The following is a 26,861-nucleotide window of genomic DNA, read 5'->3' as shown; positions in this document are numbered from 1 at the left end:
GTTACTTGGATCATTGTGTAAATATGCGCTAATATTTGCAGTGCATCCCATACCCTGGGGGCTCCAGGGAAGGCTAAGGCGGATCCTCACTCCAGGAATAGTGGAGTGTGGTCAGGGGGATGAAACAGGGACAGTCTTGCAACAGAGGGAGATGCTGAGAGATGCTGACCGTGGGAGCTCCTGGAGTTGAAAGGAAGGCAGAGGAGAGTTACTGGGCAGGAATGGTTGGGGAAGGCCTCCAAGAAGGTGGATGGAACTCTGTGAAATAGAAGCCGCTTTGGATAAATGAAACAGAGAGGATCAGGATCAGCCTCATGTGGACAATGGCTTCCTGTGCCTAGGCCCAGAAATGCAGGCGAAGCTATGCATCTTCTTCAGAAAGCGCCTCAAGCAATGTCTGTGGTTCTACACCTTAGAAATCATAGAGCCCTAAAATCTTGGGCAGTTGGGTTTGTCCTGCCAGTTCCTGAGCCCCAGTGAAGTGGTCAGAATGGCTGGTGCTTGTGCTACAATCCGTCATGATTCATTATGTTGAAGTAATGATACAAAGAAGCATGGGGGCCAGACAGCTTGCATGCTACAGATGTCGAGGCTGTGAGAGTGATGAAGAAGGAAAGCAGTGTGTTTAAGGTTCAAGGGTTATGAGTAAGTTTCAGGGTTCCCTTATGGGTTATAATATTCTTCTGCAATAAAATTCACATATTTAAGCAAACAAAGCAAAACCAAACATCCCACAACCCCACTGATGATGAATGTACCCAAAAGGAATCATCATAATACATCATCTGTGAAGATGGGTGGCCATATTTGTAGCCCCAAGATATTTTATAACACGGAGGATCAAATCAAACTGGAATGGCTGCTGACAGTGTCTAAAACTAAATTTGATCCTCAACAGTCGGAGGAATCAGAACTTGCCTTTGTCTCCAAAGAAAGATGAGCTACTGAAGAAGATGTGTCCATTTGTGTAGTGGTTTTATTACCATAATCATGCTTTAAATCAAAGAAGCCATTACTGGGTATTGAATTCTGGAGAGTGCACTTTTCATTATAAAACATTACAGTAAGCAGCTTATGTCCAACATAATTGCAATTAGAATTTAGTGAACCACAGGAAGGGACAGTCCATGTAGGATACCTCAGTGTAAACTCGTTTGCCAAGAACAAGTTTTAACCTTTGTACAGCTGGTGAGAGAAAGGTTCCAGTATTCCCTGTGAGAATACCTGTCAAGTTTTCATTTGATCAGGGAACACCTAGTTTATGTTTTTGAAGACCACTCCCTTTTTAAGCTGAGCACCTTTGGGCATGTGTCAGCAGGAGGTGTTGGGACAAATGTATATTTAAAAAAATCGCATGAAAAAAAATTGCATGAGCTTCAAATCCAGAAGATTAGCAAGATTTGGGAAATGGTAACACAAGAAAAATGCCAAAGAAATTGTCTGTTTGGGGAAGCAACATTTGAAGAGTAATTGGGGGAGGGGGAGGTTGAGGAAGAGACTGCCTTTAAAAGATAAGACTCAGAAGATAGGTACCCTGCCTGACTTGTGGTAGAGCATGTGACTCTTGATCTTGGGGTCATGACTTCAAACCTCATATTGGACACAGAGTTTACTTAAAAAAAAAACAACACCTCACAGGAAAGATGACTTTCTGCTATCTTGAAATGAGAAAATAAATTATTTTTACCTTTGTCACCAAAGTATAAAGAAAGAACATACTATCTATGCATCCTGATTCTCACAAAGTTCCATTAGGGAGAATAAATACATGGAAAAAAGTTGTGTCCACATAATTTTATGGTGAGTTGAGGTTTGGTAGGAGCAAATGTAGCATGGAGTAGGTATCCTGCTTCTTACTATTTTAATCCAGTCATTCAACATTTGACATATTTATTGGGCACTGCTGTATGCCAGGTACCTGGAATGCACACAAAAGAATAGGTTTCAAGATGTGTGTGTGTGTGTGTGTGTGTGTGTGTAAGGGCTCTGTGTCAGTGTGTACTCCACACTTGGTCAAAGTTGAGAGAGGATTAAGTCCTGCTACTCAAGCATTGTTCCATTACTGTTTCTGAGCATGGTGCTGCCATCAGATTCTTAGAGTCCCTAGTTAGTTCTGCCAACACCTCGGGAACACAAGAGGAGAAAACCAGCCAAGCTAAGTGTTAATGGCCAAGAAAAGAAAAATACGTAGTAATAGAAGACTGTTGAACAGCTTATCTGTGGTCTATAAGGGTCGTGTCATTGAATGATTATTCATTCAAAATCCATTCAAAATTGCCCTCAGCTATAAGCTCCAGTCACTTCTCTGTGACTTAATAGTTTTGAGAACCAGAGTCCAGAGTTTGACTTCCCATTATCACTCTCGAGAGCACAACACCCTTTTTAAGCATCTCAGTCTCAGCTTCCTCGCTTCCCCCCCACCTCCATGCGCACAGGGCCACCCCAGTCTCTAACACAGTAGGACCCTATGCCTGAAACAACCCTGCTCCAGCTCGGGCTTAGCACCTGTTGTCAAGGACCAGAGGCAGCCAGGCTTTCTGCCCTCTCTGGGGCAAATCTGCCCCATCCCCAGTTTTGCAGACCTAATAAAGACTGGACTTAACGAAGCTCACTGTTAGAGGCTTTTCTATCTGTATATATGTTTTTGCTTTATTCTTTCTTCGTGATTAATATGGCTCATCATCCGCTGCATTATGAAACTCACAGGCATTGAAATTGGCCCGTGACAGCTCTGCCTATAATCCCTCTGAGGGAGCCTGTGGACAGGGTGTCCACTGAGCCAGATTCTCACTCACTTTTCTGCCTCTTGCTGAGTCGTTATCTCAAATCTTGCTGCCTTTCAAGACTCAGTACAGAGTTCACCTTTTGCTCCTGTATTTTTGAGGTAAAAATAGAGGCCCCAAATTTCACTGGCACGGGTATCACCTTTTTGTTTCAATTAGTGGACAAGCGCTGACAGAGGACCAACTAGGTCCTCCACCCTGCATGACTTCTTTATTTATTCAAGTAATCTGAAAAATAAAAAGGCCAACTGTGGTGTGCCAAGCACTGTGGTGGGCTCTGAGACCATAACACTGAGCCCGAAAAAGACTGAACCCATTGGGTTCACCAGCAGAGAATATCTATCAACCTTGCCTTTGATAACTTCCTCTCAGATAGAAAGGAAAAATCATGGGGCTGCCGGGGGGGGTTGTTTTTGATGTTGTTTTGAAACACTTTGATACTGTGGAAGTCTTCCTCAAAATGCAGCGTCTTTTTATATGAAGCCCATCTCACACGGGGAGACCTTTTCCATCCAATCTTCTTCAAGTTATTTTCTTGGAGATCTGCTTCAGAGTTATGTGTGACACTGGGCTGGGAGCAAGGGGCTTTCCTACAGCCTTGTCACTGACTCAGCAAACCTTTGAGCTAATCGTGCCAAACCTGGATTTGCCCCAACCATGGAACGGAGGTGTGGTCACTCTTATTTGTGCAAAGTGCGAGATTATTCAAGGAAAATCAGTTTATTTTTACCTGAGAAGCTTCCTTCTCCAAACTCTTTTCCTGGAACGAGGTTCTGACATATTTGGGGTCTGTTTTGGTTCCAAGATTAGAATCTCTTAAACTCTGTGACCACTGGAATTCCTTGAGACTTCCCCTAAACACGCCTTTGGTGCTCTTCCAAACTCTTGATTTCTTTCTGAACCTTTCTAAGGACTACAAGGGATAGTCTAACTTTTAGTTAACAACAGATACCAGCAAAACAACAAACAGAAGTCAAAATTTCTCAATCCTTGCCAACCAGTGACAGTCCTCGTGCAACTGGGAGGGTGCCCAGCAAGTGTGGGAGACAGATTTTAATAGACAACGAGGTGAGAGGAGAGAGAGCGGGTGCATGTGCTGGCACTAGTCTCATACACGCCGGAGACACGTCATCATACCAGCCTGGAGAAACACACACCCTTATGGGGTTTGATCAACACTTCTACTTTTAATTTTTTAACACTATCGGTTCACATGTTCTCAAGTTTACCTTGCCCTTGTGAATACCCAAACCACAAATACATGTGTGTGTCTGTATGTATGCATACATACATTAAACAGGATGTAAAGTGTCATATGTATGTGAGTGGATTTGTACCTACCAAGTTGTGTGTTTCTAAAACTCTTTATATTGAGAATCAGGAGTCTTCTGGAGATGCATTTGCTTTCCCGCATAGCATTGGCACTTTTTGGATGAAATGAATGTGGAATATAAGAAATAGTGAAAGAGGGAAACCAAGTGGGGGAAAATTAGAGAGGAAGACAAACCATAAGAGACTCCTAACTCAAGGGACAGAAACAAAGGGTTGCAGAAGGGAAGGTAGGTGGGAGGATGGGGTAACTGGGTGACGGACATTAAGGAGGGCACATGATAAGATGAGCACTGGATGCTATACTGTATGTTGGCAAATTGAATTTAAATAAAATATCTTTTAAAAAATTAAAATTAAAAAATAAATGAATGCAGCTCACCCAAATGAGATCTATCCATAACAATGCTCATGGGTTGCCGGATGTGAAGGAGCAGCATGGAGTGAGGAAACAAGACTTCTTTCCAAAGCAGCCAGCCCCCTTCAACCTTGGTCCACGGGACTCCAGGCAGCTAAGGGTTCTCATAGCAGCCAGGCCTCGTCAGTCATTCCTTGCTCATTAACAAAAGGACTTGTCATCTGGAGAACTGGTTGCCATGTGTTTATTGTTAGGAGTTCAGGACAAACAGGTTCCAGCAATGCACAAAGGTTTTTCTGGCAAACAGAAAACACAAACAGTTTCCTTATGAACTAGCTGTATTAGAGGAGGGCAGTTTCCCCAAACCCTGGCTACCAGGGTCTCACATTGTTCCTCTGCCTACCAGGCATTGTCTGTCATGGGTTTTGCTGGGTAAACTCAAGTCCCACGATTAGCCTTCTCCTCCCGGCTGCTGGAGCCCCAGGTACAGAGTTACCTGCCTGCGCCTGGTAAGTGCTTGGAGCCCCATCTCATGAGACTTTGGGGGTGAATCTTCCCTCCCTTTTTCATGATACGTGTTGCTGGTTAGAGAGATACTGGCTGGGGTGTTATTCTTTTCTGTTACCAGCTTCCCAGATGAGACAGGCACATCTTTGGGACTTAGAAACAGTCTCTCCAAGGGCTCAGTAGAGAACAGAAGCTGCCCTGTGCCCCTTTATCTGTATCCCCTGACCCCAAGCATGGGGTATTATAGGATTCAAAATACAGGTATCAAGCCATCAGCTCAGCCAAGTGCTCCAGCCCTGAGATGAAGAAACATGAGAGAGCATGAGGATTTCTGACTGCGGGTAATGGCAGCTAATCCACCACCACATTCTGGGAAGCAGAGTGGGGGCCTGTAGGGTAGTGCTGTCTGTTTTCACCGGCAGCTGTTAAACCCATGGCTCCCGGAGAAGGATGTTCTGATCCCTCCCTGGGCACATAAATCTAGATGGAGCCACATCCTGGACTTTGTTAATTTTCTCATTGTGTTGAGATGGGAGTTCTTATCTCTTCTGCTCCTTGAGCAAGAAGAGATATATTATTTGAGAGCTTACTACGTTGCAGTCATTTTATATGCATGTAGTTATGTGTGTATGTGTGTATAATCTCATTTAAACCTCATGATACCATGACTAGGAGGTGTAACCGTGAGTGTTAATTGAAGAAACCAAGTTTTAGATTTTCAGCAACCTGCTCAACCTGCATAGCTGGTGAGCCACAGAGGTGGGCTTGAACTTCATGCTGTCACACCCCAGGGTCCCTGCCCTTCCTACTCGGCCCTGCTGCCCCCTTCCCCTCAAGGCTCACAGAACCGAAGGCAGAGGCGACATCTTTATAAGTTAGAGTGTCAGTGAGCTATCCTCTAAACTCTCGAATACTTTCTTGGGACTTTCTTAAGAAATTTTGAGCTCATTGGTGCACCTTATGGATGCCTCTTGACTTCAAAAATAAACACATACCAACACATACCAATGCACACACAGAGCAAAAGAATCAACCCCTTACTGCCCACCCACCCTACATTACTTGCCTCGCCCCTGCAACTTTTGCATTTCTATTTTTTCTCCCATCTCTACCTCTTCAAGCTCCTGTATGGAGCTGGCTCCCTCCAAGTCTGCTCCCCTCAGCTGATGGCCATCCTCCAAAATGGTCCTTCCTTCCTCTTCCTCAACGTGATCAACATTTGTGTTCCTTCTGTGCGGTTGGGAGAGAAGTATTCCATTAAAGTCAAATCGTTTTTGAGTTCCATTCCTTAGATATTTACCTCTTGACTAGATAGCCTGTCAACTAAATGGATGAACCCCCATAAGATTCTCTGTTTTCCACCTACATGTCTAACCTCATCTTAAGAATGAGAAAGGATATTACAGAAGAGGAGAACCATATGCCCATTTTTCTCACTAATCTACCAAAAAGATGTTCCAGTGTTCCGTTCTCATCTCTTATCATATGCATGTCACCTCTATGTTCTTGTAATTATAGTATGGACTCAGTGTGGTATTCTTTTTTTCCCCACATCAGATGTCACCTGTTCGGTCTGAAGGACAGGCTTACTGAAGGCCCAGCAGCAAATTTATTGTCCCCTAGATCTGCCTTCTCATGAGTTATCTACATGAGAATCTGAGGGTCCCCCCTTTAATTAACAGTAAAGATCAAGGGTGATGCTCCTTTTTCAGGGGACTTTGGTGACCCTAATCCTAACACAAGACCTAGATATCAAATTTGAAATGTTATGATTATTTGCTCTCTTAGATATTAATAACTTGTGGACTTGGAAAGGAGACCAGAAGGAGACGATGATTGAACACCATGTGCCTGGCACTCTGGAGGGACTGCTGCAGGGGTTGTCGTACTTAAATCACACAACAACCCCATGGGGAAAGTACCGTGACCCTCATGTGCAGATAAGGAAACCAAGGCTCAGAGGGATGAAGCTGACAAGTGACCCAGCTGACCAGCTGACAAGTGACCAAACAAGGTTCAAAGTTAGATCCGCCTGGCTCCCTAGCTCCTTCCAACTTACCAGCTGACTTTCTCTCCTCTTGGAGAAACCTTCTCTAAATTAGGGCTAGTCCAAGGCATACCAGAGCAAATGTAATAAAGAAAAGGGAATGGAGAAGGTTCTCTGGTCAGGGACACACATGTACATTACAGGCACACAGAGAATATGAAACAAATGTAAATTTATTCAAAAATTATGAGAGAGACGGTTGTAGTGATACATGTTAACAGGAGACCTATTACTCATAATTGATTTTACTAATATTTTAGCATCTGACCTGTTTCTCTTAATTGAATTGAAATGACTTATGCAACACATTTGTTTTACTGACTTTGGAAAGATATAATCACCTTCACCTACACTTTTAATTTTAAAATAGAAGGGTTTATTTTGGTTGTTTTTTCTTTTTTTTTTTTTTTTAATTCCTGAACGGTGGCCTTAAAGATAAGTAAAATGCAATTAGAGTTTTCTTCCCTAGGAAATGTCTAGAAAATTGTGGTTACTTTGTTTTAAGGGAAAAAAAATAAAAGAAACAACAAAGAAAGGGCATTTTGCACAAAGATTGGTGAGGTCACCCTGAACGAAAATAAAATGTCCATTAAACTCTTCCCAAGAATCACAGATCGAGTCACTTGGGAGTCACTACATTGCCCTGTTTAACTTAGTCGAAATTAGTCATTCCAAAGCCCTTAAAATATAACTAATTTCATGTTTGCAGAAAATACTTTACCATCGGGAACAGGGTAAATCAGAGAGACAGAGAGAGATCCTTGTGGGAGCAGAAGCATCTCACATCTCAGCTTCTCAGGACAGATGACTTGCTCTGCCAAACTGCAGAGAATACCAGTCTGCTGGGTTTGCTAATGCCTGGGCCTGCAATATACCAAGGATGAGAATTCAAGAACATATCAGGAGAGTGTTCGCTAAAGCAGGTAAAAATTATGGCTCTAACCTAAGGCTCCCACTGGGCGCACGTCCACCAGTCTCTGCCTGGGGTTAGTTGAGGCTTGGAGAAACCTGCCAAAATTAGGGGAGGTTCATTTTTGTTTTTCAAGTTGTCAGGTCTCGTCTTGGAAGAGAGACAGAATCCATATACCAGCTTGAATGGATTATAAGATGATTGGGCGTGGGGTGAGAGCAGGGGGTGGGGGGAAGGCCAGCAAAAAGAAAAAAAAAATATTTTTGAGAACTTGCAAGAAATAGGTGTTGCTGGCCAACAGTGGCCCTGGGTTGACATCTGTTGTATGTTAGTTTAGAATGTGTCTGTTTCTTAATAAATGATCTCATAACTTTAGTGATAGTATCCAAAGGGAAATTGCAAAATGAGCTTGAGGAAACATTTTTCTGGGTTCCTTCTCCCCGTGCCCAACAGGGAAAGAGCCGATAGAAGCCCTGCCTAGTCTGACTTGAGGCCACCCATTGGCTGGTAGGACTAGGATGAAACATTAGCACCTTTAATGTGGGGTTGAAACACGGAATGCCAGGAAGTTAAAAGGACTTAGGGGAAAATGTCCTTTGGCCTTCCGCTGCGTGACAGGATTCTGAAGTGGCAGCTAGTGAGCAGAGTAGACTCAGTTAGTCCAGTCAGAGGAAAAAAGCAGCAAAACCAGAGGACCAACATCAGTAATATCTTTGAGTGCAGTGATGAAAGAGTGAGATGGCTCTGCCAGAAAGGCGGGTCTCTTCATCAGGCTTCCCAAAGCAGTTTGCGCCTCTGGCCAGCTGTCAGAGGAAACGAGCCCTGCCCGATTGGCCGGTATTTATTGAGCACCTACTAGGTGCTCAGAGTCCTCCAGACCCTTCATGCAAAGAGGACTCCATCCTTCTCAATTTTTGCCAAACTTAAGATTGTTTGAGATGGACGTGGATGGTGATTTTGTTTTCTACCAGGACAAAGAAAGTAAAATGTGGGGATAGGATAATGAAACAAACCTACTTATTTTCACATTGATAGGAATCCAGGCATGTACAGACCCTGAAGACTTTGAGAAGGGTTAAAGCCAAGGCGGACTAAATCCCTCTCCTCACCCTCCCCCCTCCATGTCCTGTTCTCACACTGACTCTGTGCTGGACGCCTGGTAGGGTACGGAATGAACACCAAGGGTGAGAGACAGAAGGAAATCAAGAACAAGATTCCGGCCACTTCCATTCTGGAGACTCGTGGAGATCTTTTGAGATCTGAGAGATTGAATGTATTCAAGAGTGAAGAATTTTCTGTTCCCCACTGCCTATGTAATAATAATATCCAGCCCAACAGAGGGAAGATAATCAAGTGGGAAGAGAAATTCTCTTTTCCTTCCTATGCAAACTCCCATTGCCGTATAGGAACTAAGGAATACCTCCTCCCTCTGCTTTGTCCTAAATTAGGTTAGCACAGGAAAGACCACTGGCACATAAACTTTACATGATATGACTTCTTAGCTTTACTACAAATACAGGCACCAACTTTTGGTCATCTGATGATTTTATACCTTACATGAACCCAAACACTCTAAATGCAGACATGTTATGGACAATCACCTGTATGAAAACAATAATTTTTAAAAGACTGTATATTTTATCTCCACAATGCAATTTACCGGCATCATACTTGGGTGAAATTGAAAGTTTTATTCAGGTGATTGCCCTGGATTGGATAGGTTCTTAAGGAGCCTCTCTGATCCTTTAATTTTCTCCTTCACTCAGTCTTTCTCTCTGATCTGGGTGCTATGGCTCAATTGTGCTGTTTCTATCATTACCTACTTAGTAGCAGCAATGGGAAATAAGCCTTAAAAGTGATAACCCATCATATGTTTTTTTATTCTGCTGGTCTCATAAAAAAAAACTACCAGTCGTTTATTTCATCTCACTTATTGTCGATCAGTCCCGCATTTTTTACCTCCTTACCGCGGTTTTCTTTGTGCTGTGGTTCCCAGCCACGGCCCGCTTCCTGCTGAATTAAACTGCAACCCAGACAAAACCAAAGAGCACATCTCTCCCAAAGTTCACTCGGAAGGTCGCCCCTGGTGAGATGGACATTGCAGATGTGCTAGAAAGATTAGAAGCTGCTTTGATAAAACCTGCGTCTGTTCTTTGCTTCGGGTCCTCAGAGTGGAAGATCGGATGGATTGCCATTGCCTTGCATTATTTAAGAGTTTTGATGAGCAGCTCCCATCAAAATTCCCCACAGACTCCAGACCATGTGTGTGTGTATGCGTGTGTGTGTGCGTGCGCGTGTGTTTTAAACAGCACTTTAGAATGATTGAGATGTTCAAAAGGACGTTGCCAAGTGAGCTCTCTTTGCAGGGTTCACATTCCATTAGGTTGTCCTTCCTTAAGGTCTCTTGGTGGCCCTTCTATTCTATTTGATGGCAAATTCTGTTCATTCCAGATTGTGTTAAATCCCTTTAGCGGCTTCAAACAGCTCTCCCGTGCTGCAGGTTTAGCATGTGGGTGCTGATCAAATCAGTCCCCAGACTTTTGTTATTTTTCACTCCTTTGATGGTTTTCCTCCGTTCTTCTGTTTTCGTTGGCTTCCACTTTCATGTCGACTGTCTGTTCTTCGATGGTGTTATCTATTCATTCGAGAGAGTCCAGCCATTCAGCCCTCTGAAGAAAGGGCCGTTCCCTCACTTCTCTGGCCTGGCAGCCCCAGTGGGTAGTCCATGATTTGTGCCTTTTATCCTGAAGCCGTGGAGGCCCCTCTTTGGGCAACACTTTGGTGATGGGATAAGGATTAGTGTATCACGATTTCGTTTTCATCAACCTCGTCTGCGTCTTCCCGTTTTTAGTTGAGATGCGGTGGTGTCTGTTATGGCAGATATTTATATCTATATAAACGGCTTCGTTTCTGATCATTGCAGATGATGAAAGTTAGGCCATCTCATTTCCATGTCAGGGACTTGCCACAGATAGATACCTATTGTCATCTCCTCGAGTGTGGCCGAAAAGTCAGAACACTGAATAGAAGCGAGACCTTGAGGACTTTATCCTGGGTCTTTCCGTGTCTCTACCTGAGACTTTATGTAAGTTGTTTACTCCCATGGCTACCGCATTTTTGTTCTATCTAAATTCCTTGCCGGAAATATTGCATGCTATTTTGCCCAATTAAATATTTCATGTTTTATTTCAAAAGCCCTAGTACCAAATAATATAATTTTTAAAGGTAATATAACCTATTATGATTCCTTTTTAAGCTCGTTCAGTATTTCATACCAAGCAAAGGGTAGTAAGAGCAAAGTTCTGTGGGGTAAAGATGCCAAATGATCATTCCTTAAACGTGGAAGACAGTCAGTGTTAGAATTAATCATAGGAATCACTACCTTATGCTATTGGAAAATACATGTGATACTGCCTGCGTGGACTGCCATTCCCACCCACCCTCCACCCTTTTGAATGGATAACATATTGGAAGGTACAAGGAAAGTTTAAATAAGTTAAATGAAAAATAAATAAGTTAATGAAAAAGACAACCTTAAAAAAGAGAGAGAGCTGTTCAAAATATATTCCTTACTTCTGAGGATGGTGTCATGACGGGTACCAGGCTTTTACAAGCACTCTGTGTATTACTATCACACTAAAGGACTAGAGATTTTGAGACAACTGTCCTATGACCCATTTTGGTTTATGCTCTGCATCCTAGGAGTTTGTTTTCTGTAGACTGTCTCATTAATAAACAATTAACTGGTGATTTATTGGTGGCATACTATTGAAGAACTCTGTGGTAGGAATGAACAGATAATATAAAAATGTATGAGCAGGAAAAAAAAGATAGAATTAGTCACAAAAATCTTCTGAAAAAGTATAAGCTTCCTGTTTCACTTTCAAATATCCTTTTATGGAAAACTTTCCTTAAACTTGCTAATCTGAGTCCCTCAGTATATAAATTCTTAACTGGAAATCAGTTTTCAATATTGAGCATGTGCTAACGTTTATCACACACTAGATTAGGGAATCAGAAACCCTGGTTGAAGTCCCAGCTCTACTGTTAGCAGCATGACCCAAGCTGAGCTGAGAAATCTCTCCAAGCTTTATTTACCCCACTTGTGAGTGGGGTTAACGAGCCCTGCCTGCTTATTCTTCTTCCTGGACATTTGTCAAGTGTCAAATGGTAGCCTTTAAACTCCGTTTTCATTAACAGCCACATTCTACTGCTAATGATGATGATAAATGTAATAGCAAAATCATGGTAATTTTAATACAAAAAGCGTTACTCTGGAGTTGGGACAATATGTGGAGTGAAAGTGATGATAATCCGCAGGTATGGCCCAGAACAGTCACAGCAGTGGCTTCCCCTTGCTCCGTCTAGCCTGGAGCGAAGAGAATTCATCTCAGGACCTTCGGTTCCTGCATCGTAGAGTCTGCACAATGTGGATCTAGCCTGGTAGGTGTAGAGGCAGCAGTTTCCATGACTCCAATAAATTAACTAGTGTTCACGGATGTTTTGCAGCTGCCCTGGAAACAGGCTAGCAGTTTTGAAAAAGAATTGTTGCAGCCATGAAAAAGGTGTTGGTATCATGTGTGTGCATGTATAAAGCGTACTTTGAAAAACCTACCACTTCACCTGCACTGAATGCAACAATGCTAAGTTGTGCTCAGGTTTTTCTTTCTTTTTTATTTCCATATTGAACTTACTTTAACTGCTAACCTTTGCTTCTCCAGAATTCCGGCAGGTTAAACATTATTGTATAAATAGTGATGGCTTCTATATAAATAGCAAGTATCTTAATATAATGATACATATTTAAACCTCAGCCCCGAACACTCAAAATTCAAGTAAACATTTACAAAAACATCGTAGCTTTAAAAGGAGAGGGTATTTGAACAGTTTTTATTTTATTGGTATTTGGCTAATATTAGAATTGAATGAAATTCCACTGTATAAAACAGTTATTCCTACTATGAAAACCTCTTTATTTTTCCACAGGTCCTCAGAGTATTGCTTACTGAAATAACTAAGACCCTAATTGTAAGGTTTTAAGTAATTAGAGTTATTATTTGAATTATACATAGCAATACTGCACTCACAGACATTATTAGAAAATAAGATATCCCATATAAATTAATTTTCTGCAGTATGTCTCTATAAGTGCCTAAGCTACTTCACTGTATTTGGGGGTGAGGGAGGCCTTTTGAAATATATTATGTAAGTCCCTGTCTACTTATTTCAGGGTTAATCCATTCTTAATGTTTCAAAATCATTATAAACATTAATTATTATGGTGTGTATAGTATGCTGTAATACAGGATGTCCTCAGAGTCTCTCTGCAGGTGTGGCAGGTTGTTTGCCCCTATGCTAAAATGGCCCCGTGCTGCCATACTTTTTATCATTCTTTATCTCTTCTTTTAGTATTTATTGTTTCTTCTTGCACCTATGAGCAAAACTCTGAACTCCTTTCTGCTGTGCTTTTTAAAATATATTTTATATACTGGAAAATCAGATATAAAGGTTTGCAAAATTGAGTCTTACGTAAGAGTTAAATAGTCTCTGAATGAACACCCGAGAGACTTTTTAAGAACAGATACGAACTTTTAGTTTTTAAAATTTTAGTGGTATCTTTGCAGATCTTTCTTTCTGTTTTCTTCCATGTTCCATGTCATAATGCTTTTGAATGAGAGGTCTCTAATTATGAAAAGTGGTATAGCAATTATTTATACTTCTTCAATAATTCTAATTTAGTATTACTTAGATAACCATTTGCCTTGTGGATATACTGGAACCTGCATACCTTCTACTAATCCTAACGATTATTTTTTGGTGTGTAAGCAAGGGTAAGATTTTTTTAACTTCCTTTTTCAAATATCTCACATGGTGCCTCACCCACAGTCTGTTCCCAGAAAATATCTGATGATTAACTGAGATTTAAAAATAATTATCATGCACAAGCTACATACAAATGAAACTTTCTAAGAACTATACTTGTCTCTCATGTTCTAGAAAATGCTTATGTGCTTTTCACACTTTGGTTTAAAAAAAAAACCAAGAAAGACCAAGTTGAGCATAGATGATAAAAAAAAATTGTAAAGGAGCCGAAAATTGAATTCTTCATAGATATGAATTCCAAGTACATCGCAGCTTTCCTATGGGATTATTTTGTTGATGGAGGAATTTGTAACTCATAATTAGAATCCCTTTAATTCATTCATTCATTCCAACAATAGCATTTATTGAATGCCTGCTGAGCCCCACCAGGAATGCACAGGCTTATCAGACACAATCTCAGGAAACAGACATTTTGGCCAGAATTTGAAGGTTGCTATGAGTCAGAGCCCAGCTGCCATATGTTAGAAGCATTCCCCCAGCTAAAACTGAAAGCTTTAAAGTGAAGCTTAACTTGTTCTTAAACTAGCTTTGATTCCATTAGAACGATCCCAAATATTTCATGTTGTGGGAAGAAATCTGGAGAAGTGGTGTCATAATGTTTTCCTGTTCCCTGACAAGTCATTCAGTAGCCCTGTCCAAGATCATTTAAAATAGCCTGGAAATAATCGGAAGTGATGTGCCTCTGTGGAAAACACTTGCAGGATGCCTGTCGGCAAATGGTGTTTTAAACCCTAGGTTTAATTTAGACGTGTTGTTAGGTTCCCTATAAGAATCCATGTGTTTAAAAAATGTCGTCTCAAGAAAAATTAATATAAACGTGAGTTAGGAAACAAGAAGGTTTCACATAAAATAATGATTCTTGATTTTACCTACCTGTTCTGCTGTGTAATCAAATGCACAGATGTGACATCTCTCCCTCCCTACCATTAGCTTCCTTTGTCAGTGAATCACCATGTTTTGCATGTACTGAAGACCAATAATCTTATATAGTGTCACTTAATCATATCTGATCATCATAATTTTGTAAGGCAATCATATGTATACATTTTCGGTGATGTAACCACTGCATTATTTATACAGCTTATTTTCCACTGCATTTTACCATTTGTATTGTATCATTGCCCTTAGTTGCACGCAGGAGGATTGTGATAATTTTATAGAAATTATTGATTTGAGGGGTGCCCGGCTGGCTTAGCACATGACTCTAGATCTTGGGGTTGTGAGGTTGAACCCCACGTTGGGTGTAAAGATTATCTAAAAATAAAATATTAAAAAAAGACATTATTGATTTTTATTCCCTGAAAACCTTAAGGGACATAATAGATCTTTTTAAGAAAATATTTCAGGTGGAATCATCATGCATTTATTAATTGCATTTAATTTTTTGTTTTATCAGGAATATTTGAAAGAGAAAATCTTGTTTTCAGAGAACACAAACTCTAATTTTGTTATTGAAAAATCACTTTCAAATATCCAGAAAATAGTTTTGAAGTGGAACAGATAAATCATCAATCAGTTCTTGTGAAGACATTTCATAGAATATGTGATGTACATAACCTTTGATCCTGAAGAGTGGAGTTAGATTGATAGAGTGAGAAAACATCTGCTTCTAAAGTGAATAATTCTCCAAACTATTTGGGTTTCCTAAGTACATACGACTAAATCCATGAAGAGTTGGTACTATCCAGATGGCTGAATAAACTCACTGTTCACACTGTTCATCGGTATATTTTGTGTTGCTCATCAACACCTAGTTTGTCTCATAAACCATTCCAATCCAGTGACTATCGGACATTGCCAATGTGCCAGATACTAATGGTTTTAATGTTTCCTGTCCAACTTTAAGGTCTTTAAAAATCTTGAAAGGTAGATAGATTTTTTTTAAGATTTTATTTATTTATTTGAGAGAGAGAGAGAGAAAGAACACAAGCAGGTGGAGGGGCAGAGGGAGAGGGAGAAGCAGACTCACCACTGAACAGGGAGCCAAACGCCAGGCTCAGTTCCAGGACCCTGAAACGATGACCTGAGTTGAAGTCAGATGCTTCACCGACTGAGCCACCCAAGGTGCCCCAATAGGTATTGTTTTTTCTTTATAAATTTATTTTTTATTGGTGTTCAATTTGCCAACATATAGAACAACACCCAGTGCTCATTCCGTCAAGTGCCCACCTCAGTGCCCGTCACCCAGTCACCCCCACCCCGCTCCCACCTCCCCCTCCACCACCCCTAGTTCGTTTCCCAGAGTTAGGAGTCTTTCATGTTCTGATATTTCCCACTCATTTTTTCTGATATTTCCCACTCATTTTTTCTTCTTTCCCCTTTATTCCCTTTCACTATTTTTTATATTCCCCAAATGAATGAGACCATATAATGTTTGTCCTTCTCCGATTCACTTATTTCACTCAGCATCATACCCTCCAGGTCCATCCACCTCGAAGCAAATGGTGGGTATTTGTCATTTCTAATGGCTGAGGAATATTCCATTGTATACATAGACCACATCTTCTTTATCCATTCATCTTTCGATGGACTCCGAGGCTCCTTCCACAGTTTGGCTATTGTGGACATTGCTGCTAGAAACATCGGGGTGCAGGTGTCCCGGCGTTTCATTGCATCTATATCTTTGGGGTAACCAATAGGTATTGTTTTTCTAAATTTACAGAAAGGAAACCGAGGCTCAAGAACTCTAAGTAACTTGTTACCAGTCACATAGCCACCAGGTATTAGAACCAGGATAAGAAATAAGATTTTCCAACTCCAATTCCAGTTCTCTTTCCACCACACATACTTGTTTCAAAAGAAGTATTTATTTATTCAACAAATCTTTATCCATCTTCTAATATATGCCAGGCACTGTGCTAAACCTTAGTGTTACTAGAGATACAAAGGTGAGAAGATAATGAATTCCCTGCCTCTTAGAGTCTGTAGTAAAGAAGATGTAAAAGAAAGCAAATGATTACCAGGGAGAAAAATGGTATAAAGAATCAGGTTTACAGAAAGGGAAGAACAGAATGCCAGTGGGAACCCAAAGCTCATCTGATGGAGGCTGGCAGTTTGTCCAGGACTTCCTGAAGGCAGTGACATTTAAACTGATATTGTAGGATGGCAAAAAATGATGAATAGATACATACATACATAGAGTTGATTCTCATTATTGGCAGATTCTGTATTTGCAAATTTGCTCACTTACTAAAATTTGTTTATAATCCCCAAATCAATACTGGCTGCCATTTTCAGACTTGTTCACAGGGTGGAGTGTCCTGAGACACATCCCCAGCTAAGGTCTGATGAGGCGCTGCTCTGTCTTCTTGTCTCAGCTCTCATACTGTAAATAAGTGTCCTTCTCACAGTTTACTTAGTGCTACGTTTTCCTATTTTTTGTGCTTTTTGTTAGTGATCTTGCTATGTAAAATGGCCCTCAAGCATACTGCTGAAGTGCTGGCTAGTGTTCTCAAGTACAGGAAGGCTGTGATGTGCCTTACAAAGAAAATACATGTGAAATAAGTGTCATTCAGTGATGCTGGCTGTGAGTTCAATGTTCGTAAATGAACAGTATATCTCATATAACGTATCTTTAAACAAATACACAGAAAACAAGGTTATATATTGATGAGATGATAAAAAGGTTATGAGCACAGACTCACAGGAGTCTAACCCTACATTTCCCCTAGGGGCAAATTGTTCAATATTGGCTGCTTCAGTGGTCCTAGTGACTTTATAAAACCTAACTATGTCAAATAACAAGAACCGACAACATGTAGATAAATATCTGTCAACACCAAGTGCTGGTGTGGGTTCGGGACAACTAGAACTCAGACATTGCTAATAGGAATGCAAAATGGCACAGCTACTCTGGAAAACCATTTGGCGTTTCTTATCATTGAACTTCTATATTCCATACACACTAGCAGTTCTATTCCTACTTATCCAGGTGGAATAAAAACATGTTTACACAAAAATCTGTACATGAATGTTAGCAACTTTATTTGTGAATGCTAAAAAGTGAAAACAGCCTAACTATCCTTCAGTTAAGAAATGAATAAATTGGGATGAAATATTACTGAATAATAGAAATAACAAATTATTGATATGTTCAACAACATGGGATGTATCTGAAATGCACCATGCCAAGTAGAAGAAACCAGAGGTAAAAAGCTATATAATATATTATTCCATTTAAGTGATATTATTTAGAGGCAAAACTATAGGGATACAAAACAGTTATGTGGTTGCCAGGGTTTGGGGAAGGGGAATACGTTGGCTACAGGGGAGCACAGGGGAACCTGGAAGAAAGGAGATGGAGTTTTTCTATATATTGATGGAGTTGGTGGTAATTTAATTAATACCTTTGTCAAACCTCGAAGAACTGTATGCTAAAAAGAACGTGTATTACGCTATGTAAATTATACTTTAAAAAGAGGTGTAAAAGCTGAGATTTGAATCTTGGATCAAAATACAATTCTTCTAGTTTGCTGCAATAATATCAGAAAATACTATTTTGTACAGCATAAGGAATGTAGTCAATAAGATGGTAAAAACTTTGTTTGGTGGCAGATGGTGACTACACTTACCATGGTGAGCCCTGAGTACTATATAGAATTCTTAAATCATTATGTTGTACACCTGAAACTAACATACCACTGTATGTTAATTGTATTTCAATGAAGAGGAAAAAAGAAAGAAAATGCCATTAAAACAGAGTACTCCATGTGTTTTGCTATAGTTCTAGTTGATAAAACACTGTTTTATAAAATAAACACCGTGTAATTCATGTTACACTATGAATTGAGCAGTGGATGCTATGAACATATAAAAAAATATTTTCTGGGACGCCTGGGTGGCTCAGCGGTTGAGCGTCTGCCTTTGGCCCAGGGCGTGATCCTGGGATCCGGGATCAAGTCCTGCATCGGGCTCCTTGCAAAGAGCCTGCTTCTCTCTCTGCCTGTGTCTCTGCCTCTCTCTCTCTCTCTCTCTCATGAATAAATAAATAAAATCTTTAATATTTTTTCCTTTTCTCTTGTTTTTTAGTGCTTAAATTTAACCTAGTTCTTACTGGTTACAGGAAACAGTTTCTTACTGAGTGTTTGACAGTGAAACCTGCGATCTAGGCTATAGTTCTAATATATGTAGTATTCATACTATGGCAAAGCTTTTGTATGATTTGAATTACTCAGTTAGATGGCATTTTGACCTTAGAATAATAGAGAAGAAAATAAGACAATAGAAAAAACATGATAATATCACTTGTCTTGCTTATATGTGATTATTTAATGGCAGGCAACTGTGAGACATAAATGGCTTATCTGCTCACATCCTTGGCAGTAGGAAGACCTACCCCCTGACCTCTTTGAGTGTCTTCCAATTCTGGTATTTCTGTATTTCACTCTTCCTTGTTTATAATGGCTTTGCCACATTCCCTCCATTGTATTTCAAGGATCAAAGATGTAAATCAAGTCACCATTACATTCTAGCTTATAAAAGTCACCTTCACCATACAATATGTACCTAGCCTTTGGAAGAATGAGCAAGTTGGGGTTTCTGAGGCTATTATTGTACTTAAGACTTTACAACAAATCGAATAATATATATCAGTAGCTTCTCAATAATGTGTACCATTAAAAAAATAAATAAATAATGTGTACCATCACTTAAACAAGTCACTCTTTCTTGTATTATGACATTTTAAAAATTACTTTTTTTTTTTTAATTTTTATTTATTTATGATAGTCACACAGAGAGAGAGAGAGAGAGAGGCAGAGACACAGGCAGAGGGAGAAGCAGGCTCCATGCACCGGGAGCCCGACGTGGGATTCGATCCCGGGTCTCCAGGATCGTGCCCTGGGCCAAAGGCAGGCGCTAAACCGCTGCGCCACCCAGGGATCCCTAAAAATTACTTTTATCTATACTTAAGATGTGTTCTCAAAATATCTGAAGACCGTATATGTACTATGTCTTTCTATAAATAAAAGGGTCATGCATGACTATAGTCAATAAATGTAGACAAAAATGTATTCAAATTTATTGAAAATTAAGTGACTGTGCTTAAGATTATTATACTATCAAGGCCATTTGTTAGGTGATTAAATAGGTGAAAGAAATGCTATACAATATATGTTGCAAAAACCATGAAAAGAGTAGCAATGATATGATTTAGAAAAGTGAAACCAGCAAATATCTCTATCTTACGCTTTTTAAGTAGAATAACGTGAAATACAAAATTACCTCTTTTTTTTTGTTTTTAACAGATCTTTTCTTTTGTTTGAAGTCTCTTAAAAGTGCAGTGTTGGCTCTTGTACTTTTTAGTTTCCTTGCAGCCCTATTGAACATTCCATTACCAATATTTGGAGTTGTTTAATTAACCCAAAACAAGAAAGAATTCCCCTTAAGAGTTAATGTGTAGCAAGTGTTTCTTAAATATACAAATGGCAACATTGTTTTCAAACAAGATAATTACCACTGTGTATAGTATGCTTCTTCATTAGTAAGTAATTAAATAATTTACTAAATTGTGCAATAATTCATAATGACACATGCTAACCCTGCTCAATTATAGAAGCTAGGGATTAAAGAATTTCTTGCACACATGCCTAAAATTTACTAGAGTGGTAATTTTTGATTCCTGAAGAAGTCAGCTTGCTGCTTTCAAAATACTGAGTAATGCCCAATTCAAGGAAAATTTTTTTAAAAATTTTGAGAGTCATAACATAATGGTTCAGAGTGCATACCCTAGAATCGGCTTACAAAGGTTGTTCTTAAGGTTGCTTTTTGTTCCTGGCAAGTTACTTAGTTTATTAATTAGCCTTTTGTTCCTGGCAAGTTACTTAATTTCTCTATGCTCCAGTTTCCTCATCTGTAAAAAGAGAGTTTGGGGTGAATTAAGTGTTAAAAAGAGCATCAAATAAGTGCCTGTGACAGAGTAAGTCCCAAGGAATCATTAACCCAATAAGAGAGGTAAAAGAAGCAAGTTGTATAATTATTAGAAAGCCCTTTTGATTTTGGAAAGTCATCTTTGGGGACATAAGGCTTAACTGGATACTCAAAATCTAATGTCGATTTTAGAGTCTTCTGATTTGAATGCCTAATTTAATCTACCTCCATCTTACAAAATGGAAGAGAAGAGCACTGAGGTTTTTTTAAATGTGAATCGAACATAGAAGAATTTTCACATTTTTTATTAAAACAGAAGAACAAACCCAAATCTCTTCTTGTTTCAGTGTTCAAAGCATACTTCCCCAGTGCAGGACTGGACATAAATAATAGGTGTACTCCTGAGAGCAGAGACTTTTCTGATCAAACGCTGTCAGCCAAATGAATCCCATCCTATAAGCTGGAGCTTAAATGTGAGCATCAGAACCACTATTGACATGTGGCACAACTGTCTGAAATGTCAATAGTTATAAAATGAGTATTTCATAATGCAGAATAATTGATTACTCTGCTTGACTGAACAGCAACATATTTTCTCTGCGAAAGCAAAATAATGCCAGCATTTGCTCCTGGAACGCTCCTAGCTGCGAGACTCGGATTTCCCAATGAAGCCCACGTACTCTGCAGCCCTTGATCATGCATGACAAAAATAGAGGGAACCATCTGTAACTGCTTATCTTCTCTCCATTATTTGAAAATATATTTTTAAGATACTTCTTAAAAAATAAAATATGGCCTGTATACAAAGCATCTATATTAGAACTGTCTCAGATAATTTTCAGAACTTAAATGGGTGAGATACAAAATCAAATAACATTCAATTTATCTTGTTCATCCTGAAATGCCTTGCTTAGCTTTCACTCTGATGAAATAATACCCATTTCCAGTTTTATTCTTCCTCTGTGTGCTGTGATGTGGAACTCTTTTGCTCTATGTGTTTTATTAAGTGTAATTTAACTTTATGACTATCAAACCAACTATTAATCCTTACAATAAGACTATGAAATGGGTGAGCAGCAAAGAGATTTATTTTCTAAAGCACAATTCTCTTCTTCTGCCCTCAATTATGTTTTCAAAACTCATTCTTTGAGTGTATATATTTTGCAAAGGTCTGAGCTAGGCACTTTGAGGAAAAGCAGAAGAAATAGTAACAACCTACATTTTGAGCTTTCTCTACTCCTTGTCTTTATGTACTTTCTGTTGCTAGGAATCTTCACTACTAGTTTTGTAAAGTAAGAAATGCATTTTCTTTCTCTGTACTTTCATCCATGTTCTGCCCTCCTGTTATGATGTTCTTTATTCTTTTTCCTATCCACTAGATTCGATTTGTCTTTCAATGTTTAGATCAAATGGTAGCTCCTCCATGAAGTCCTTCTTCTCATCAAATTTAAGATGAACCCTGTACAAAGTTGCCCCTCGTACTCTTGGCTTGCATAGCACCTTATTTCTGGAACACTTATTCTGCTTTACATCGTAGGTATGGCATTCATTTGCCTGCTAGAGGACAAGCTCCTTGAGGGAAGGTCTGACATCTTAATCTTTTTCCTTCCCTCTCAATGTCCTGGCACACATTCTTTAAATTATAACACACAGATGTTTACATGCTTCATTGGATGGGAGCTTCTGCTTTTACAGGAGATGAGACATAAGAAGGTGAGACCATGAGGCCCCTTAGACCAAGGGGTAATTTAATTTGTATTTATCTTTGTATTCCCAATACTTAGGTACTTAATAAATGCTGGTTTAATACATACAAATACACACAGAGACACATGGTTTCAAAAGTGTAAAAAGCTTAGCAAAAGTACATTCTAATAGTCACTTCAGCACGTCTTTATTAAGGTCAAAAATTTATGCCAACCACAGGCTCTGTGTGTACCACAATGTAGGGGCTGGTGGGGACAGTGATGGTATTTCCACTCATAAGCCCTCCAAAGATGTTGTCACTCTATCCTTTCTTTAAAGTGTTTGATCCTCCCAGTAGCCCTTCAAGGTTATATTTGCCTTATTTCACATAAGAGGAAACATAGGTTTATTCAAATAACTCAGCTAGTGAGTGGGATAAAGGTTGGTTCGGGACCTAGCTTTGTCTGATGTGAGAGCTCATTCGGCCATACCAGAGTTTGATGACACAGTGAAGGCCCCTTGGAGAGGTAAGTCGATGTAGTGCAGCAGAGAGAAAGGGATGCTGTTCCTAAGAAGTGGATAAGACGAGATCCTGCAAGTAGTTGTGGAGTATGTGAGTTGCAGGAGTCCTTCAAGCTCTGTTCCCATTCTTTCACTTTACAGATGAGAGACCCGAAGGTGGAATGACTTGCCCAAGGTGGCAAATTAAGTGTGAAACTTGAACCCAAGCTCCAGGTTCTGAGTTTGCTTCTATCATTCATGTTCCTTTGACTAAAATATTATTTCCCGAATGGCCTGTTCTGTGCCATCTGCGGGAAGTGGGGTGAGCATACCCCATGGGAACACAAGGGGCGGAGGTCCTTCTGGCCTCTGTTGTGCATCTCCTTCCTTGCTGCCTTGGCAGGTGTGTGTGTGTGTGTGTGTGTGTGTGTGTGTGTGTGTGTAGTGAGGCACCTGCTACCTACGTATTGTGTGGAGGTTGCTCACATCTGTATGCCTGTGAACTTCACCCTTCCCCTCATTGTGATCATTACAAAACATCTTCCAGTTCTTGAATTTCCCAATAGATATATGAGAAATATGTGGTTCCAGAAATCTCAGAATCCCTTCAAGATTGTCTCAATCCAGCCAAATCTTTCGCCTCCAACATCCCATTACACTAATAGTCACACTAATGATTTGGAGCCGTCTGTCAACTGTGAGGGGCAGAGTGCTGTGTAAACATCTTTTCAATGGACAACCAGACACTGCCTTCCTTTAGGGTTGCTCAGATGACTCAGGGAGCTGACTTCTCTATAGTTTTCAGAGCCAAAGTCAACTGATTAGTGAGGTTGTTCTCGTTTGATTCTCTAGGACAATACCAGGAATACAATACGCATTCAGTGAATGTGCTTGATAATGTGAAATGTGTCTGTATGTGTGTGTGTGTGTGTATGAATGAGTGTATAAAATTGAAGATGTCTCTTGCCACCAAAGAACAGTGTATTTCACCATATTTCATGGGCTATGTATATGTATACACATGTACATTTACATCTACATCTATATTTGTTTTAAAATCATGAGTAGTGGGACACCTGGGTGGCTCAGCAGTTTAGCGCCTGCCTTTGGCCCAGGGCATGATCCTGGAGTCCCAGGATCGAATCCCACACCGGGCTCCCTGCATGGACTCTGCTTTTCTCTCTGCCTGTGTCTCTGCCTCTCTCTCTGTCTCTCATGAATGAATAAATAAATAAAATTTAAAATAAAATAAAATTATGAGTGGCAAGCAAGCTATATTAATCTGTTCATCCTCTCCCCCTTCCACTCATAAATAAGGGGGGCCTCTCTGTCACCCCTGGTTTCCAGATCTCACCAATATTATTCCATTTTATAAATGCTCCTTTATGAGGCACTGGCTCTTTCCAGAAAAACTAAGCAAGTCTGTGAAGTATTATAGGTAAGTTTGTGCCTTCTCTGTGGCTTTCCAAGCAATCTTAGTTAGAACTCTCTGGGTCTGACTCTATCTGGTCTATAGGAGACCTGCTTCTCTGGCTCTATGTCAGTCAGAATGGCCCAAGTCCTACAGATCACAGTGCAGTGGTGGCTAAGAATTCAGTTGAATCAAGCTGCCTAGGACCACATTAACCTTTCACTGATCCCTTTCTTGTTCAGCTAGAAAGAAATTAATTGAATTAGCAAGCTGCCACACTAGAGAGGGAAAATCAGGGCCTGGGTGAGACACAGAGCCAAAATGCCCTCTCATGTGCAGCAGCAGCAAACTTCAAAATCATCTTTGTGCTAGGAGCTCCTTGCCCACTCAGGATAAATCTGTTAATCCATTGGTTTGCCATTCTCCCCAATAGCAGCACTGTAGTGTGATTCAGGGTGGTACACCCCATTTGGTGGTATATTTCCACCATTTCCACCCCATTTGGTGGAAAACCGAATATACCCTCATAAAGTATCATTTCCTTAATCTCTGAAAGTGGGAAGATTGGCACCAATTTTCTGATTACATGCCAGTCTAGATATCCTGTAGAAATACAGCAAGCTTTCCTCATAGACATTTGGGAACAACCTGGCATCAGAAGTGTCTCTCCACTTTCTTGCTAAGTGACAGATCAAATGTGAAACCCAGTATATAGGGACCCCATGTGGGGCTGTTACCTTCTCTAAAGAACTCTGAATTCAATTCCATGTGTTTATAAGTGTGCAGGGTGCCTTCCTTTTCGGAGATTAGCCAACAGAAACATTTGAATCAAAAAGTAATGTATAACATAGTTCTACCCATGGTAAAGAATTCCCATCCTGTTTAATTATCCTTATGTGAGCAATATTCTTTTTCTATTTTCTTTTCAGAACACTTGGTAAAAAAAAAATTAATGGAAAGAATATATCGCTTAACACTGTTTTCCCCTATAGTAGGTACTCCATAAACATTTCCTACATGTTAATAATTATTCCTACATGTAAATATATAGTTGGTAAAGGTTTGCACTGAGATGTGCATCATTTATGGCTCAAATTTGGTAGTATTGGATGGGGGATATGGATCCTTTCATTCCTGACTGGTTTATTTGGTGCAGGATTTATAATTCCATAGAAAGTTTGTATTTCAAGGTTGTTTGGTTTGGTTTGTTTTTTTTTTTTTAAAGCAGCCCCTCATTTTTACTTTCAAAGTTTCATAAGAGCTTTGTGTTAATATAAAGAACAATATTATACCCTGGGTTAAAAGCTGAAGACATTTAATAGAGGCATGTATTACAAATAGCATCTAGCCACACAGGAAGGTTAAGACTTAATATCTGAAATTCGGTCGCTCATTATTTGTAGAACCAGAATGAAATACATTTCCAAGGGCTAAGGTCAGTATTACATTATCCTGGAAATGTCTTTGTTGAATAAATGTGTAAATATTTCAAATAAGTATTATGAGATTACATTTCTATTGGGGACATTATCTATAGGATGACTGATTCTACTACTTGTAATTGCAGGAGCACACATGTCACGTTACATGTCATTCCCGATTACCGATTTCATTTGAAATGGTCTGGAAATAAATACCGATTACTAGTAATGTAAGACTATTTACCTTGGAGTCAGATGCCTGACAGGCAGGCTAGAGCTAATGGATTTGGTCATTTTCAAAGCATTGTTTTCTCAAACAGGATACTGTTTTAAAGTAACATTGTGATTTTTCAAGGATTGTGTTATCTGGATTCATTTGCAATGAGTATGAAGAACATAACCTATCAACATGCAGTCCCTGACATCTTTCCATCCCTCAGTGGTACAAAGGAAATAAAGTTGGACCTCGGACCTACCTACTGGATAGCTTGGCTTTGCTCTTCCTTGTCATGAAGTGCTTAGGACAAGGGAAATCAAGAATCAAACATGAAGGATGGTGTCAATGTAACTGAGGGGCGTTGCCTCATTGGGAGATACAGTTGCATCATGGGAAGGTGGTGTGATTTAATTTCATAATTGTAAACATCACAGTGGGTATGGTTGATTCATTTGAAACTCTTGTCCATTTTGCTATGGCTGGACAGCTGAATTAACATGGGTAGGTCTTGGCTTCCCACTTTCATAATTTCTTGTTTTTGTGGTTTTATTTGAAAAAAATCTAAAGGAAAAACTCTGTTAGGATGGCTTTAGCTGAAATCAAACTCTTATTAAGCTAGGGATTGATTTAAATTAGGATGAATTTTTTTTACCTTCTAAGTCAGGACTGTGTAAATTTTGCCTTGAAAAGGAGGCTGGGGAAGGTGGGGGAGTATATGAATCCTAATTTTCTACAGAGCTGATTGTCTGCCTGCGTTTTTAAATCATAGCCCAACTCAGGGGCCAGGACAACTCAGTTATATGGGGGAAAAAATGCTAAGACTCTCCTTATTTAATCAGCATGAAGGCATCAGCTAACAACTAATATTTTAAGTTGTAAATGGAAATACAGACCATCAGAAAAGAAAGCGGAACTGAAGCTGTGTGAAGGAACAGTAGCAG

At 39.8% G+C, this 26,861-nt stretch overlaps 1 protein-coding gene across 1 annotated transcript in view; it reads left to right on the top strand.

Moving 5' to 3' along the window:
- The window catches only part of RORA (RAR related orphan receptor A), a 710,690-nt gene that overhangs the window by 583,514 nt on the left and 100,315 nt on the right, over positions 1–26,861 (top strand). The gene's annotated exons all lie outside the window — the stretch shown is intronic.

This window comes from Canis lupus, chromosome 32, assembly GCF_048164855.1.
Source record: "Canis lupus baileyi chromosome 32, mCanLup2.hap1, whole genome shotgun sequence".
In the NCBI taxonomy this organism is placed as follows: domain Eukaryota; kingdom Metazoa; phylum Chordata; class Mammalia; order Carnivora; family Canidae; genus Canis; species Canis lupus.
The sequence above is the reverse complement of the archived record's forward strand: the minus strand, read 5'-3'. Positions and strand labels throughout refer to the sequence as shown.